This window comes from Nomascus leucogenys, chromosome 13 (genome assembly GCF_006542625.1).
Source record: "Nomascus leucogenys isolate Asia chromosome 13, Asia_NLE_v1, whole genome shotgun sequence".
Classification (NCBI taxonomy): domain Eukaryota; kingdom Metazoa; phylum Chordata; class Mammalia; order Primates; family Hylobatidae; genus Nomascus; species Nomascus leucogenys.
The window spans coordinates 85,527,939-85,543,787 of NC_044393.1; positions in this window are offsets into that span (position 1 = coordinate 85,527,939).

Below are 15,849 nucleotides of genomic sequence, written 5' to 3' on the forward strand. Positions count from 1 at the left end.
CGATAGACTAGATTAAGAAAATGTGGCACATATACACCACAGAATACTATGCAGCCATAAAAAATGATGAGTTCATGTCCTTTGTAGGGACACAGATGAAACTGGAAAACATCATTCTCAGTAAACTATCGCAAGGACAAAAAATCAAACACCGCATGTTCTCACTCATAGGTGGGAATTGAACAATGAGAACTCATGGACACAGGAAGGGGAACATCACACTCCAGGGACTGTTGTGGGGTGGGGGGTTGGGGGAGGGACAGCATTAGGAGATATACCTAATGCTAAATGATGAGTTAATGGGTGCAGCAAAGCAACATGGCACATGGATACATATGTAACAAACCTGCACATTGTGCACATGTACCCTGGAACCTAAAGTATAATAATAAAAAAAAAAGATGAAAAAAAAAAAAAAAGAAAAATCAACTCCGGATGGTTTAAGGACTTAAACCTAGGACCTGAAACTATAAAAATTCTAGAAGATAACATTGGAGAAACCCTGCTAGACATTGGCTTAGGCAAGGATTTCATGGCCAAGAACCCAAAAGCAAATGCAATAAAAATGAAGATAAATAGCTGGGACCTAATTAAACTAAAGAGCTTTTGCATGGCAAAACGAACAGTCAGCAGACTGAACAGACAACTCACAGAGTGGGAGAATATCTTCAAAATCTGTACATCTGACAAAGTACTAATATCCTGGATCTACAACGAACTCAATCCGCAAGAAAAACAAACAATTCTGTTAAAAAAAAAAAAAAAGGGAGCTAAGGACATGAATAGACAATTCTCAAAAGAAGATACACAAATGGCCAACAAACATATGAAAAAATGCTCAACATTACTAATGTTCAGGGAACTGCAAATCAAAACCACAATGTGACACCACCTTACTCCTGCCAGAATAGCCATAATCAAAAAATTAAAAAATAAAAAAAACAGTAGATGTTGGTGTGGATGCAGTGATCAGGGAACACTTCTACACTGCTGGTGCAAATGTAAACTAGTATAGCCACTATGGAAAACAGTGCGGAGATTCTTTAAAGAACTAAAAGTAGCACTACCATTTGATCCAGAAATCCCACCACTGGGTATCTACCCAGAGGAAAAGAAGTCATTATTCGAAAAAGACACTTGCACACACATGTTTATAGCAGCACAATTTACAATAGCAAAATTGTGGAACCAACCCAAATGCCTATCAATCAATGAGTGGATAAAGAAACTGTGGTGTGTGTGTGTGTGTGTGTGTGTGTGTGTGTGTGTGTGTATGTATATATACATATGTATATATATATATATATATGTATATGTACATATGTATATATATATGTATATGTACATATGTATATATGTGTATGTATATGTACATATGTGTATATATGTGTATGTATATGTACATATACCTACACATATATATATATGCAGGTCTAATATTCAGAATCTACAAGGAACTTAAATCTACAAGAAAAAATTCCATCAAAAAGTGGGCAAAGGATATGAACAGACACTTCTCAAAAGAAGACACATGGCCAACAAACATATGAAAAAAGGCTCAACATCACTGATCATTACAGAAATGTAAATCAAAACCACAATGAGATACCATCTCATGCCAGTCAGAATGGTGATTATTAAAAAGTCAAGAAACATCCCAGCACTTTGGGAGGCCAGGGCAGGTTAGGTCAGGAGTTCAAGACCAGCCTGGCCAACATGGCGAAACCCTGTCTCTACTAAAAATACAAAAATTAGCCAGGCGTGGTGGCTGGTGCCTGTAATCCCAGCTACTCGGGAGGCTGAGGCAGGAGAATTGTTTGAACCCAGGAGACAGAGTGAGCCAAAATCAAGCCATTGCACTCCAGCCTGGGTGACAAAAGCAAGACTCCATCTAAAAAAAAAAAAAAAAAAAGAAACAATAGATACTGGCAAGGCTGTGGAGAAATAGGAATGCTTTTACACTGTTGGTGGGAATGTAAATTCATTCAATCATTGTGGAAGACAGTGTGGCAATTCCTCAAGGATCTATAAGAAGAAGTACCATTTGACCCAGCAATGGAATTGCTGGGTATATACTCAAAGGATTGTAAATCATTCTACTATAAAGACACATGCACATGTATGTTTATTGCAGCACTATTTGCAATAGCAAAGACATGGAACCAACAAAAATGCCCATCAGTGACAGACTGGATAAAGAAAATGTGATCATAAAAAGAAATGGTATCATGTCCTTTGCAGGGACGTGGGTGAAGCTGGAAACCATCATCCTCAGCAAACTAACACAGAACAGAAAACCAAGCACCACATGTTCTCACTCATAAGTGGGAGTTGAATAATGGGAAAATATGGACATGGGGAGGGGGAACAACACACACTGGGGCCAGTTGGGGGCTTGGGGGGCAAGGGGAAGGGAGAGCATTAGAACAAATAGCTGATGCATGTGGGGCTTTAAACCTAGATAATAGGATGATAGGTGCAGCAAACCACCATGGCACAGGTATACCTATGTAACAAACCTACACGTTCTGCACTTGTATCCCGGAACTTAAAAAAAAAAGTAACAAGAATACTTGGTCCTCTGACATAATAGAGAATGGCAACGTAATGGGAAGATACACAAATGAATTAAACTTGTTGGCAGGTAAGCTGAGCTAGTTAATATGGGATGAATTCATTTTTCATCAAAAAAGAGATCAACCACTGGTGTGAAGAAGCAGATGTTCCATTCATGAGACAGCAACTCTATGTAAGAAAACAAACTAAGAAAGACTAATCAGTTATATTACAGTTGCATTTAATATAGAAGATACCATGAATTTTTAGAGTTGCCAATAGTTGCAGTGTGTGTGTATACACACATATATATACATACACACTATATATAATGTATATTAAGTTTATACTATATATATATTCTATAGATATAATTTTTTTCTTTATTGCCTTGGATTAGAAGCTGAAGAATATAAAATGTTTGTTTTCATTGAAATGTAATTGATAAAGAAAATATGGTGGGATATAAAGAAAGAGAAGTTCTTGACCTCTAGGGAGAAGATTTGATGTGGCCAACATGAAGTCTTGATATAGATGTGAAGAGTGTTAAGAATTAGGAACAATCATGAAGCTAAAAGGAAATTTTAAAACAAGACACATGGAGTGGCAGAGGTGGAAGCATTGTCCATTAACAGAGATCATTCTCCGCACTTGAAATTTAGAGAAAGAAGCATTTTGAACTATGGTGAGATAATTTGTAATAATGTTGATGTATGAATATTTTTCATGAAGAACAGGACATAGGCGCAGTAAAGGTTTTTAAAGCTTTATTAAGATATAAATCATGTAACATACATGCCATTATTTAAAGTGTGCAATTAAATTGTTATTAGGATAGTCATAGGGCTGCATAACAATCATCACATGAATTTTAAACATTATTGTTCCTGCCCAAAAGAAATCCCTTAGCAGTCATTAGCAGTCACTGCTCTTCCTCTCTCCTTATCACCCCTTCCCATCTTTTCCCTACCAAGCCCTAAACAATTGCTAATCTAATTTCTGTCGCTATATATTTGCTTATTCTGGAATTTCATAGAAATCAAGTCATAGAATATATATTCTTTTGTGACTGTTATCTTTTACTTACTGTAATGTTTTAAAGGTTCATCATGTTATAGCATGTATCATACTTCATTCCGTTATGTTGCCAAACATATTTTGTTGTGTGGATTGATCACATTCTTTATTTATCCTTTAGATTATGGACATTTGGATTATTTCCACTTCATTTGCTATTATAAATAATGCTTCTATGACCATTCATTTACATTTTTGTGTGAATGCATTTTTCCATTCTCTTGAATGGATATAAGCCTAGAAGTAGAATTTTTGGGCCACAGGTATCTGTATGTTTAACACTTTGAGCATCTGCTAACATGACTTATAAAGCAGATGCAACATTTTACTTTGCCCACAGCAGTGTATGAGGCTTCCAATTTCTTCACATCCTTGTCAACACTTCTTATTGTCTGTCATTTTGATTATAGCCATCTTAGTGAATGGCTGTGAAGTGCTATCTCATTGTGGTTTTGATTGACTTAGTAGATAAACATCTTTGAATGTGTTCATTGGTCATTTGTATATCTTCTTTGGAGCAACATTGATTCAAATATTAATACTTTTCCAGTTTTTAAAATTGGTTATTTACCTTTTTATTATTGAATTATGGAAGTCCTTCTTTACTTTGGATATATAAGTCCCCTATCAAAAATATATCTGCATATATTTTCTCCCATTGTGTGGCCTGCTTTTTTACTTTCTTGATAGTATCATTTGCATAACAAAAGTTTTATTGTTAACAATGTTCCATCTATTTTTTATTTTGTCATTTGTGTTTTATTGTCATACTTAAGAAATTATTGTGCAATCCTAATTTAATTAATTATATTTAATTAACCCTAATTAAATTAAAATAAAGGATTTAATTTGATTGCTCTTTACGTACTTAGCTCATATATAGGTGTATTATTTATTTTTAATTAATTTTTGAATATGGTCAAATTTTTTGAGTATAGACAATCACAGAATGGGAGAAAATATTTGAAAAATTATGTAATCTGACAATGTACTTGTATCCTGAATATATAGAGACTCTTACAACTCAATGATTAAAAAAAAATATTAAAAACGGACAAAGTATATAAGCCAATATTTCAAGAAATACATAAAAAGATGCTCAAATCAATACCAATTTGGGAAATGTAAAGCATAAGATATCAATTCATAGCCAATATGATGGCTATATCAACAAGATGGACAACAATGTTTTGATAAGTAATTAGATCCTTCATATGCTCCAAGTAGGAATGTAAAATGCTGTAGCTTCTTTGAGAATAGTTGGGCAGTTCTTCAGAAAGATAAACCTCTATTTACCAATGACTCAGCCCTTCTACTTCTAGGCATATATCCTAGAGAAATGAAAACATGTTGTAGTGAAGGTTTATTAGTCTATTTTCCTGGGGAAATGTAAAGGAAGAAGACTAGTTGGAAAAACCACAACTACTGTAGCTGGTTTCCAAAAGTAACTGATGTTCACCATTTCCCTCCTATACTACTCACTCTGGATTGCCACCATCCTGAGAAAATACCGCTGCTGGTCTTGGTGACTTCCCTGGTGGTGACACCTTGAGAGGTCTGAATCTTTGGTTACCACACCCTTCTTGGTCAGTGGTTACTGCACTTGCCAATTGCCTTCACAATTAGACAGTGGAACACTGAAAATATCCCTGTGTGTTACCTGGGTGCCAGGCATGTTCTGTGCTTTCCCTGTTGTGTAATAACAGTTCTAACTACTCCTGATGATCAAATGAATTACTCTGCTAGTGTGAAAATTCCTTTCCTTACATGCTGATCTCGTGACACAAGGAGCTTTTGGTCACAACGCAGCCATAGCTTAAAATTTAATGTGACTCTAGCTATGCCATCTGGTAAAAAATGTTCCCTTCTGGGAATCAAGACTAATAGACCCACAAAGCTTAGAGTTATGGAAAAGGGAAATACAAGTTTTCTGAGTAGATTACTGGGAAGTTAGTATAGCCACATCTACTTCTGCTCTTTGTTCCTGAACCTAAGCATGCTGCTTATTGGGGACACAGCACTGTATAACAATCATTGACTAAAGGTGTCTACTGTCTTGGAAGTTAGATTTCTATTCTTAAAGGGTAAGTTCTCCAAACTTGTGCCTCAGCTACAACTTCATTGTGCAGTTTCATTGTTGTATAACAGTGTTTCTTAACCTCAGCACTGTTGACATTTTGGTCTATATGTGTATATATAGACCAAATATATGTATGTATATATATATATGGACAGATTTTGTTATGGAACTGTTCTGTGCATTGTAGAATGTTTATTAACATTTCTGGCCTTCACCCATTAGGTGCCAGTAGTATAACCAAAAATATCTCCAAGCATTGCCAAATGTCCCCTAGAGGGGAAAACTGCCTGTGATTGAGAAGCACTGATGTAGAGTTTATAATTACATCTAGCACTTTTACAAGCAGAAATTACTTACATGCACACACACAGCTTCTCCTGACCTTACCAGCCTGTGGGTACAAATTGTATAACGTTAAGTTTAATAACCCACATTTCAGTAAATCTTTAACTATCTACTCATATAAGATCCAGACCTCTGTTTTAGACCTTATTAGTGCTTCATACTTTCTAGTTGAAGAAGGGGACAACTGTGATTGGTTGGGGTCATATGATGAGTCCTAACCAGAGATGTCTGTCACTGCCAGGCTGAAGACTTTGTCAATATGTAGTTTCCAGGTTCTCTTTTCCAGCTTCATTAACTGAGGTTGCAACTAGAGGAAGCTGGAGACTGCATTAGCCCAGATCACTGACTTGCCTGGAGAACCTGTCTAGACCCACTACACATTTTCTGTGAGTGAGAAACATCCGTTTGCTGGGTTAAACCACTGAACATTTATAGTTGTTATGATAGTTCTGTGTAACTTAACCTATCCTGATTAATGGAACCTTATTACTAAATCCCCACCATACATGCAGCTACTTTTTGATGTTCTATGTTATATTCACATGCTTTCAGAAACAAATCCAGTCTTTCACAATATGGTGTCTACTGGTACTGCTGTTACTTCTGGAAGATATCACCTTATCACCTGAGTAGTACACAGCAGACCCTGTCAAGCCAGGTTTCCATTTTTTAACCTGATACTGCTCTTATGCATCTGGTCCTGCTTCTGCTTCTGCACTGGCAACAGGCCCTTGAGATACCAAAAGTATTCAGTGATAAAAATGGAGGAAATCTCTCTTTCTCTTCCCTTTCCACTTTTCGTTAACCAAAACAATGAGCTCATAATCCTTTGTACCCACTTTGTCTTTTCATCTCAGTTAGGAAAATTACTCTATCTTTCCTTCCATTATTTACCTGCAGCTCTTTCTGTCCCACAAGGACAAAATCATGAGGCAATAAGGCAACAACTTCGTGGTAATTATCCAGCCACATTCCACAATGTTTCTATCTTGCAACAACTAGGATTTTATAGCCGGGTAAAGTTTGTCTGGCTCCATTTTCATTCAGATGAATTCCTGGCTGTCCGCCTTCAGTAATTCAGCAGATATATTCAGACATTTCTGAACTTCAACAGTAAATATTATTTAGGCTTAAGATGATAGCTTTGAGCAGGTTTGATATAAAATTTTAGAGAAAAGCATAGGCATCATCTTAAGGCCAGAAATGCTAAAAGAACATAATTAAGGAGTGTAGGCAGATTCTATAAGGTAAAAATCTTTGTACAGTCATAGTGATGAAAAAATGGGGTGATCTAACAGGTTAGTGGATTTATATAAGGTATTTTCCAATTATATCAGATTTATAAAATATATGAATGAAAGTTGGAAAAATTGATAAAGAAAATCTCAAAAACCCACACATTTGTACACATATAGTTTTAGTCATGTGTCAGTGTCAGGAAGAAAAAATTTCAAAGTAAATGGTTTTTAAATATATCATATGGTGATTTTAAATTTATGTTTGGAAAAAGGGGAGGAACTATTATAATACAAGACAAACCCATGCCATGTGAGAAATGGTTACCTGGTAGGTGATAAGATCTTCCAAGAGGTGACAAGTATAAGACTAGGAGCAGTTGCCCTCTCTTTTCCAGGTCAGGGAAGGTTCAATTCGATAGAGACTTACTTGCAGGGAAAGCATAAGTGAGAATGCATTAAGCCAGTTGTGATGAATACAGAAAGGAATATTGGCAGAAGAAATAAATGGTTGCCACAGAGGCAGTCTCCACCATTTTTCACTGGAAGAATCTGAAAAGAAAAGACAAAGGAAGGGATTTTACTAAGGATAAATGGTTTTCTTGAGACATCAGGAGGAGGCTCAACAGGGAACAGAAGGAGAGTGATGCAGACACTGCATGCTAAGCCCTACTCTTTATTTTCTGTTTTGCCCCAAGTCAGAAGACAATGATTTTGCTCAAGGTTGGCCCTTCTTATGTCTCTGCATGCATATTGGTACGTGTGTGGGTGTTCATTGTATTTGTTTAACCATTGTCTTCCATAATTTATTGTCAATTCCATGAGAGAAGGTACTATGTTATTTTTTTCCACCTCCAAACTTAGATAGAAGTCCTTGATATCTCAGAGGTGCTCAGAGAATATCTCAGGAAACGCATGAGTATTAGCCAGATGCTGGCTTATAAACTCCAACTAGGAAATGCACATGACAGCTGCTTGAGAGGGCATAACTTCCAATGGAGAGAATGCACTTTTTGTCTGTTTCAGCCTTCTCTAGCAGAAAAAAAAGAAAGATTAGAAAAATGTTGATTAATTCCAAATCATAGGAATCTGGATTAAAATGGCATCTGAGTTGAGAAGACTGAAGGGGACTCTGAACTCCTGACTCTAATAGCAAAATACATAGAGAAGAAAGAAAACCTCACACCACTCACAGAAACTCAGAATGACAGTCAAGTTGTGGCCACACAGCAGGAAGATTTACCAGTAAATCCAAGATCATTAGGACCGGGTTGAAAAATTATAGTTGAAGATTCACTTGTGCTCTCCTGTCCAAAGCAGCAATCTCAACCACTACATGGAGGTTGCTAAATAATTTACCTTTTTTTCTCTTTCTAACTCCTATCTCAGAATTACAGGGGCCTTACTGGCCATAAAATTTGATAGCTACTTGAATGTCTATTTTATAATGTACAGACCTTCCGAAGCAGCCGAAAGATTCTTTCTGCCTTTCCCACGTCATTGTGCTTTAAGTACCTTTAAGAAATAGAACATCCAATCTTCTAGAAAGAAACAATATTAGAAGTAAAGTATATAGGTTTCATTGCATACTGGAAAGATAAATCTTCTTACAGGTTAAAGAAAAAATGTTCCCAGAACACATTGTATATGGTGGTTTGATTTCATTATAATATTCCATCTTTTGGGAGTTCCTGACAGCCAGACAGTGACGATTGTAGAGATTTTCTCCTTAGTCAAGTGGGCTAACCCTATATGAATGCCTGCTGGATGTTGAGCTATTTGCGAGTTGCAATTTGTCCTTCAGAAGTTTGTCTGAGAAGAGGGTCCAACTACTGTACAAGACAGATAATTAGTGATGTAACTGGAAAATTGTGAAACTGGACAAGTCTTTTCTCATTTGAAGATATGTCTCAATAAAATTCATATTAAACAGAAGACATTTATAATATAGGGAGATAAAACACTGAAAACAATATATATTTGAGTCTTGGTAAAATTGTACAAAACAGTGTGTAGGATTGCTGATAAAATGCAACACAATGTGGAATCCTTTCCTGTGCTCCCCCTACCCTTGCAAAAGACACTAAGTTAAACAAAAAGTAAACAATGTATGAAAAACTATAGAATAAAATGAAAAGGAAGTTGAGGTGAAATTATAAGAATTTCATGAAAATTGTAACTACAATAGCAGAATCAGAATATTTATCAGAATGGGTAGTTAAGCACTGAACAAATAAATTCATATATAACAGAATTGACAAAATTTTGAAAATAATTACAAAGGATGTGTAAGAAAACTTACACTAACAAAAGTAAATTGGACTTATGATCCAATTATATATATTTTGAGGAAGAAACATAATAAAATCAATAACCAAAGATATAGTTAAATGTATTTTAGACTCTGAGAATAGAGAATGAGGAATAAAAATGATCAGGCAATATCAGTAAAAAGAAGACCTATAACTAGGCACATGCTACCAAATTTCTGAAATCTAAACATAAAGATAAAAAGCAATCCAAGCACAGCAGAATGAAACTTTTCATGAAACAACAACATCAATTTTAAAATAACAGCTTTTATCACTGGAGGGTTGCGTTTGACTGCTCCAATTCTTTCGCTGTATTTATTTTTGTGTGTTTTTTACTTTCCCACATTTGTCATGTGTTACTTCTAAAGTAACGTAAAGTCACAATACAATGCAATTGATATATATCATGCTATATGTGTCAAAGTTGAAACTGTGTATATTTTGAGTAGCTATGTTTATCTCGTTGTACACCAAGATAGTAATAATGACTATAATTTAGTAGTAAAATAGTTATGTTCATTTTTATGTTTTTGCAAAGATTCATATAATTTTATTATCTAAAAAGAAAGTTTATTTTTTAAGTATGAAATGCCTCTCCTTATGTAAAAATATATTTTGAATGATTATAAATGTAATTAAAAAAACAAAATCTTAGGAAAAGATGAAGGAGACTAAGTGTACTCTAGTCTTGGGAAATAACTTCTTAACCAAAAAAGACAACTGAAGCAATACAAAATATTTGTTTTTAATGTTTAAAAAGGGAAATGGATATGTTTGACTACATAAAATTATATTTTTGGTATCAAAAATATCCTTAACAAAGTATATAGATAAATATTAGATATGAAAAATAGTTCCTAGCAAGATGACAAATATTTAATAGTAATAACATACAAAGAACCCTTATAAATTGTTAAAAGTGACAAATACCTCAATAGAAAAAAGTAAGTAAAAGGTATGATTATACAATTTATAAAAGAACACATCTGAATGTGCAATAAACACATAAAAATGCTCAAATTCAGTTTTTCTCAGCAAAATACAATTTAAAGTAACAAGGAGTACCAGACTGGCAAATGTTTAAGAGAATGATAATCCTTTTTGCTGGCAGGATATAGGATAAATGATTTATCTTGTCATGTATTGCTAATATAAATTTTAGCAGGATTTTCTAAGAGGAATTCAGCAGCATCCGTTAAAATATGAGACTTGGTTTAGCAATTCTATTGCTGGGCATGTATGTAATTATATTAAACATTTTTATATATAATGACATTTAAACAAAGTGGCATTATACGCACTGGCAAAGGAAAAAAACAAGAAAAAAGAAAAGAGCTAAATTCCCTCAATCAGGGAAAGGCTGAGTAAATTATGGTAAACCCAAATCAGAAATATCAGACAGCCATTATGAATTAGTTAAAACAATGCTAGTTGACTGGGAGGAGTTTTTGATGATGGTTGAGAAAAGCAAGAAGCAAAAGAATGGAAAATGTGGTTTATATTTTGTAAAATCAACTGATAATATAATTTTCCTTATTTATATGCTTTTATTTTGCTCATACAATTATACATGGAAATGTGTGACATGGGTTACATGCAAGCCGAGACAAAGATAACACCATGGATGGAGAATGGCAAGAAAAATAGTAAGTCTTAAAATTCTAGGCATTGCTCCAAGTGCTAGAGATGTAAAGGTGAATCAAACCTAGTCTTTCTCTTAAGAAACTTATAGCTCAGAGAGGGTAAGAGTTGGTCAGCAAAGTGAGTGGCTCACAAGGCATATTCTGATAAAACATTTCTAACATGAGATCAGCCACCCAGGAGAAGTGTGGGCACGACATTTTAAAAGGAAGTCGAATGCAGCATCAGAAATTTCCCAGTATCTTGGGGGAAAATCAGTTAGCTAGCACTTTCCAGACAATGTGTATCCAGTAGGAGAGAGTAGTTGGAAGACAGCCCAGAGATAGAAAGAAGACTCAATGTTTTAACAGGTGAACAAGCAGGCTCATGTGAGTGAGGCTAATGAGTTGAGGATCAAGGTGAGATTTGTCCTGTTGTTGGCATAAATATCCTTTGGAGTAGAGATGGATAGGACTTAAAAGATTGTTCAACATGGTAGGGAGAAGACACTCCAACTTTAAAGTTCTTCAACAGGTCAAATGGGTTTACAAATTTAGAAAAATCAGGGAAGTTACTGAATACTGGGTAGTAAATATTACAATTCTAGCGTTATTTTTCAGATATGCAAGGCTTACACAATTTTTTTGCAGGACCTCTGTCTATATAAACAATTTGATTACAATTACAAAATTTACAGGCCCATGGGTGGTACAGTGAGCTATCAAAAATGCACATACACCTTTGTGTATCGTCCTGTCTGCCTCTGAGGATTCTTTGTAGTGATCAGACACCATTGCTTCTTTTCCAAGTTCTGGAATGCTGTTTTCATGCTTCATATTGTTGAATGCATCATTCCTCACTAATTTCGTATCTCCCCCTGACAGAAAAAGGTAGGAATGCCATTCATATTCAAATTGCTTTGGCTGAATTATAAGAATTGTATGAAAACAATATGGATGTTCTTGCTTCTGTCATTCCCTAATACCATTTATATAATGCTGGATATATGGTTACCAATGATGCTGCATCTTCCATTGTGTAACCCATGATTGCTAGTTTCCAATGACTTACTCAAAGGTTGTTACTATGATTAATTGATCCTAATTACAAAGATAAATACTATCCAAAGTATGTAGGAAAATGTGAATAAGAATTCATTTTCTGGTCATGTTAACTTTGTGATTTGAAGCATAAAATAACACATTTCCAACCGCATCTTTTCTCGAACTTTCCAGCCTGTAATCACTACATTCCTAGAATGTTGTCTATAGCTCTAACTTTCACACACTGTCACCAGTGGAAAGAAAAGAGAAGGACCCAGTGTTCAAAGCAAGAAGAATGACCCCATTCATATAAGGAATTCATGTAAAGAATCCCTCAAATAGCATGGCTTAAGCCTGACTCAGGAGAGCACCACATCACCACACTGATTAGACGGAGAGAGAACATCAATAAGAAGGGCCCTTTGGCACTTCAGAGTAAGTTTCTCATAAGCCCTCTGAGGAATTAGGTGCCATATCCCCGAGGGATTGCCTAGAAGATGGTGCCGAACTGGTAGAGGGTGTGGGTGGCCTCCCTGGGTACTGATGGGGATGGTCCCAAGAGTAAATATTGGCTACTGCCATCCCTGTTTCCTTCAGATGCTGTAGACATGAGGCAGTACTGAGACCAACAGGGAAGAGTGAAAGTCCATGTAGGGACCCACTCATGAGGCTCATACTCAAGAGCTGACAATACATCACTGGCAGCCCAAAGCCCTGAACGTGTTGTACATTCTTCTTTGGGTAAAAGTGATCTAAAACCAGTGTGTCAGCATCATTCTGGTGGCCCCATCTCACACCATGCCATGAAAGAAACACCATACCAGCCAGCAAGTACAGATCACCCTCGTGGAACTGGGATCCAGCCATAGGGCCCCAGGAGGACTCCACTGGCCCCAATCTTGGAGGTCATTATGGCATCTGGTCAATACCAAAAACTAGGTAGAGGGTTAAAGAATATCCGGAAGGGGAGAAAAAGGAGATTTCAGCTCACACAACTCCTGGTGTGGACTCATGGTACCCCACCTGGCAAGGACTACTAGCCTTAGCAGGTTCCAGTTACTTGAGTGGAACAAAGGAAATGTCAAGCTTGATGCTTCCAGTGAGGGAGACTGTCAATGGCCCAGGTCTGGGCTCTAAGTGTGCTGCCAAGAGAACACTGCTGTCCTTGGTTAGTCCCAGGCCCAGGAGAGTGCCTTAGAACATTTTCAGGAAGGCATTCCAAAATGTGTGGACATCTGAAGCATGGGGGCTTAGAGCAGGGGGACCCTAGCTCAGGTCTAAGGATGATACTGAGAGATACTGCTATTAGTTTATCCAAACCTATTTCCCTTTTTTCAAGTCAGACAAATCATATTTTCAAGGCTTCCTTGAAGTTAAGTTCTAGCTAGTAAAATGTGGACAGAAGTGATTTATGTCATTTTCCCAACCTAACTCATGAACACTTCTTATATAACCTTCTCCTCTCTTTTCCCTTGCTTTATGGGAAGTATATCGACACACAGGGTAACCTGTCTATGTACTAAAGATAGTCTTTCCACCCCAGAGTCCTTCCTCCTCACCACAGATTGAGTAATGAATGCATTTCTATTGCCTTAGACCACTGAGATTTCAGGGCCTCGCTGTTACAGAAGATAAACGAATACATTAGAATTTTAAGACTATATTTCTGTCAGGATTCTTTTTTTCAGTTATGTTTATTTTTATTTTTCTCTATTTTTTTTATTTCCATAGGGTTTTGGGGAACAGGTGGTTACATGGGTAAGTTCTTTAGTGGTTGTTGGTGAGACTTTGATGTACCCATCACCCAAGCAGTTTACACTGAACCCAATTTGCAGTTTTTTATTTATGTCAGAATTCTTAAAGCTATAATAAAAATTGGGCATGTGAAATAATTTAGAAAAGAGCATTTTTGCCACTAAGGGCAAACATATGTTTGCTGAGCATTTTGCCCTAAAATTAGATGTAGATGATAACATCAATAACTTGGGACATAAGAGAAATAACTTATGTTCCAGTTTATCTTAGTTTCAGCAAAGAAATTGGCCATGTCTCTCACAGATCCCTTTAAGCTCTATACTTATTATTGTAAGGGTGATGTGTAATGGACTGTGTCGACATGAAAGGAAATGTTAGTAAAATTCCACAAAGCTCCATTATTCACAATATCTGATTCCTCACTTTCAGTAGTAGCTTAAAGATAGATGAGAAATGTCATTATCTAATGTATAGGTGATGAAAACCAGAAAGAGATAATATGATATGCCAGAATCAGGATTCAAAATGATAGACTGAAAAGATGGGCTGAAGCAAAGAAAATGAAATTTAGCAAAAATAAACATAGGACACTAAATTTAGTTTTAATGTAAATTACCTTTATAAGATAGATACAACTTATTTAAAAGGACAAAAATGAAGGCATTTCAGAAGGAAGTGGCATTTCTTCAAAATTCACAACTTGCCAGGTATACCACTAAAATGATTCTATAGTTGTTCCTAAAAACTGGCTCAGAAAAAGAATAGGAGAACAGATATATCTGGAATCCTTATAACAGTGCTTCTCAGTGGAGATGTTTTGAAAATTTATGGGTGTATTTTTTTTAAATTGTCTTAATGCTTTTTGTACTGTGAGTATTACTGGCTAGCAATGCTAAACATTGCACAAACTAGGTCAAATTCCAGAGAACCCTTCTACAATATTTATGAACTTGAAATGTCCTGAAGAATATTATTATAGGTAAAAATTGTTTATGATCATCTGAGTTTAACATGTGACTTCATGCAACATAAAATCTCGAGGTATTTTTGCAAGATATTAATATGTTGAATTTCCCAGGGACACGACTATGTATAAAATGGTAGATTATACTTTAGGTTTTGTTTAGGACTTTACCAGGAGCTATTTATAATTTCAGAAAATTATGTTACTGCTATATCATTCACACTTTTATCAGCCTATGTTTGAGGTTGATGCATTAATGGACATTATATGCAAAAGTGTAACCATCTATTTTATTTATTATGCACACCATTGTACTCTTGTGCAAACATTTATATATTGAAGTACATGTTACATGTTACCTTTTAAAAATGTCTCATTTATATTACATGTAGGATATTATATTGATTTTTTGAAGTTATTTTATTAGGTCGGGTAAATTTCTACTAATGTATCTTGAAGATAGTAAAGACAGCATAGCAAAATATTATAAAAAGAGGTGTCATGTCACATAGATTTGAAAAATATTGCCATAAATATCTGCATCTCGCTTACAAAATATTTAATTTCCTCTAGAATTTAGAATTCTAATGGACATAGTGGCATGCGATATGATAATAAGGAATCCAGAATACAGGGCATTTAGAAAAATGCCAGCTATCTGGGCATGAAGAGAATGAGAAAGAAAAATTTATTGAATATATATTATAGACCAAATACCACACTTATTTACTGTCCTTAATTTCATTACTTACTTTAATGTTCACAATAACCTGTTTAGGTAGATGTTATTTCCACATTTGAAACTAAGAAAACAGACTCAGAGCATTTAAATAACTATTCTAAAAGCAAAAACTGTTTTGTT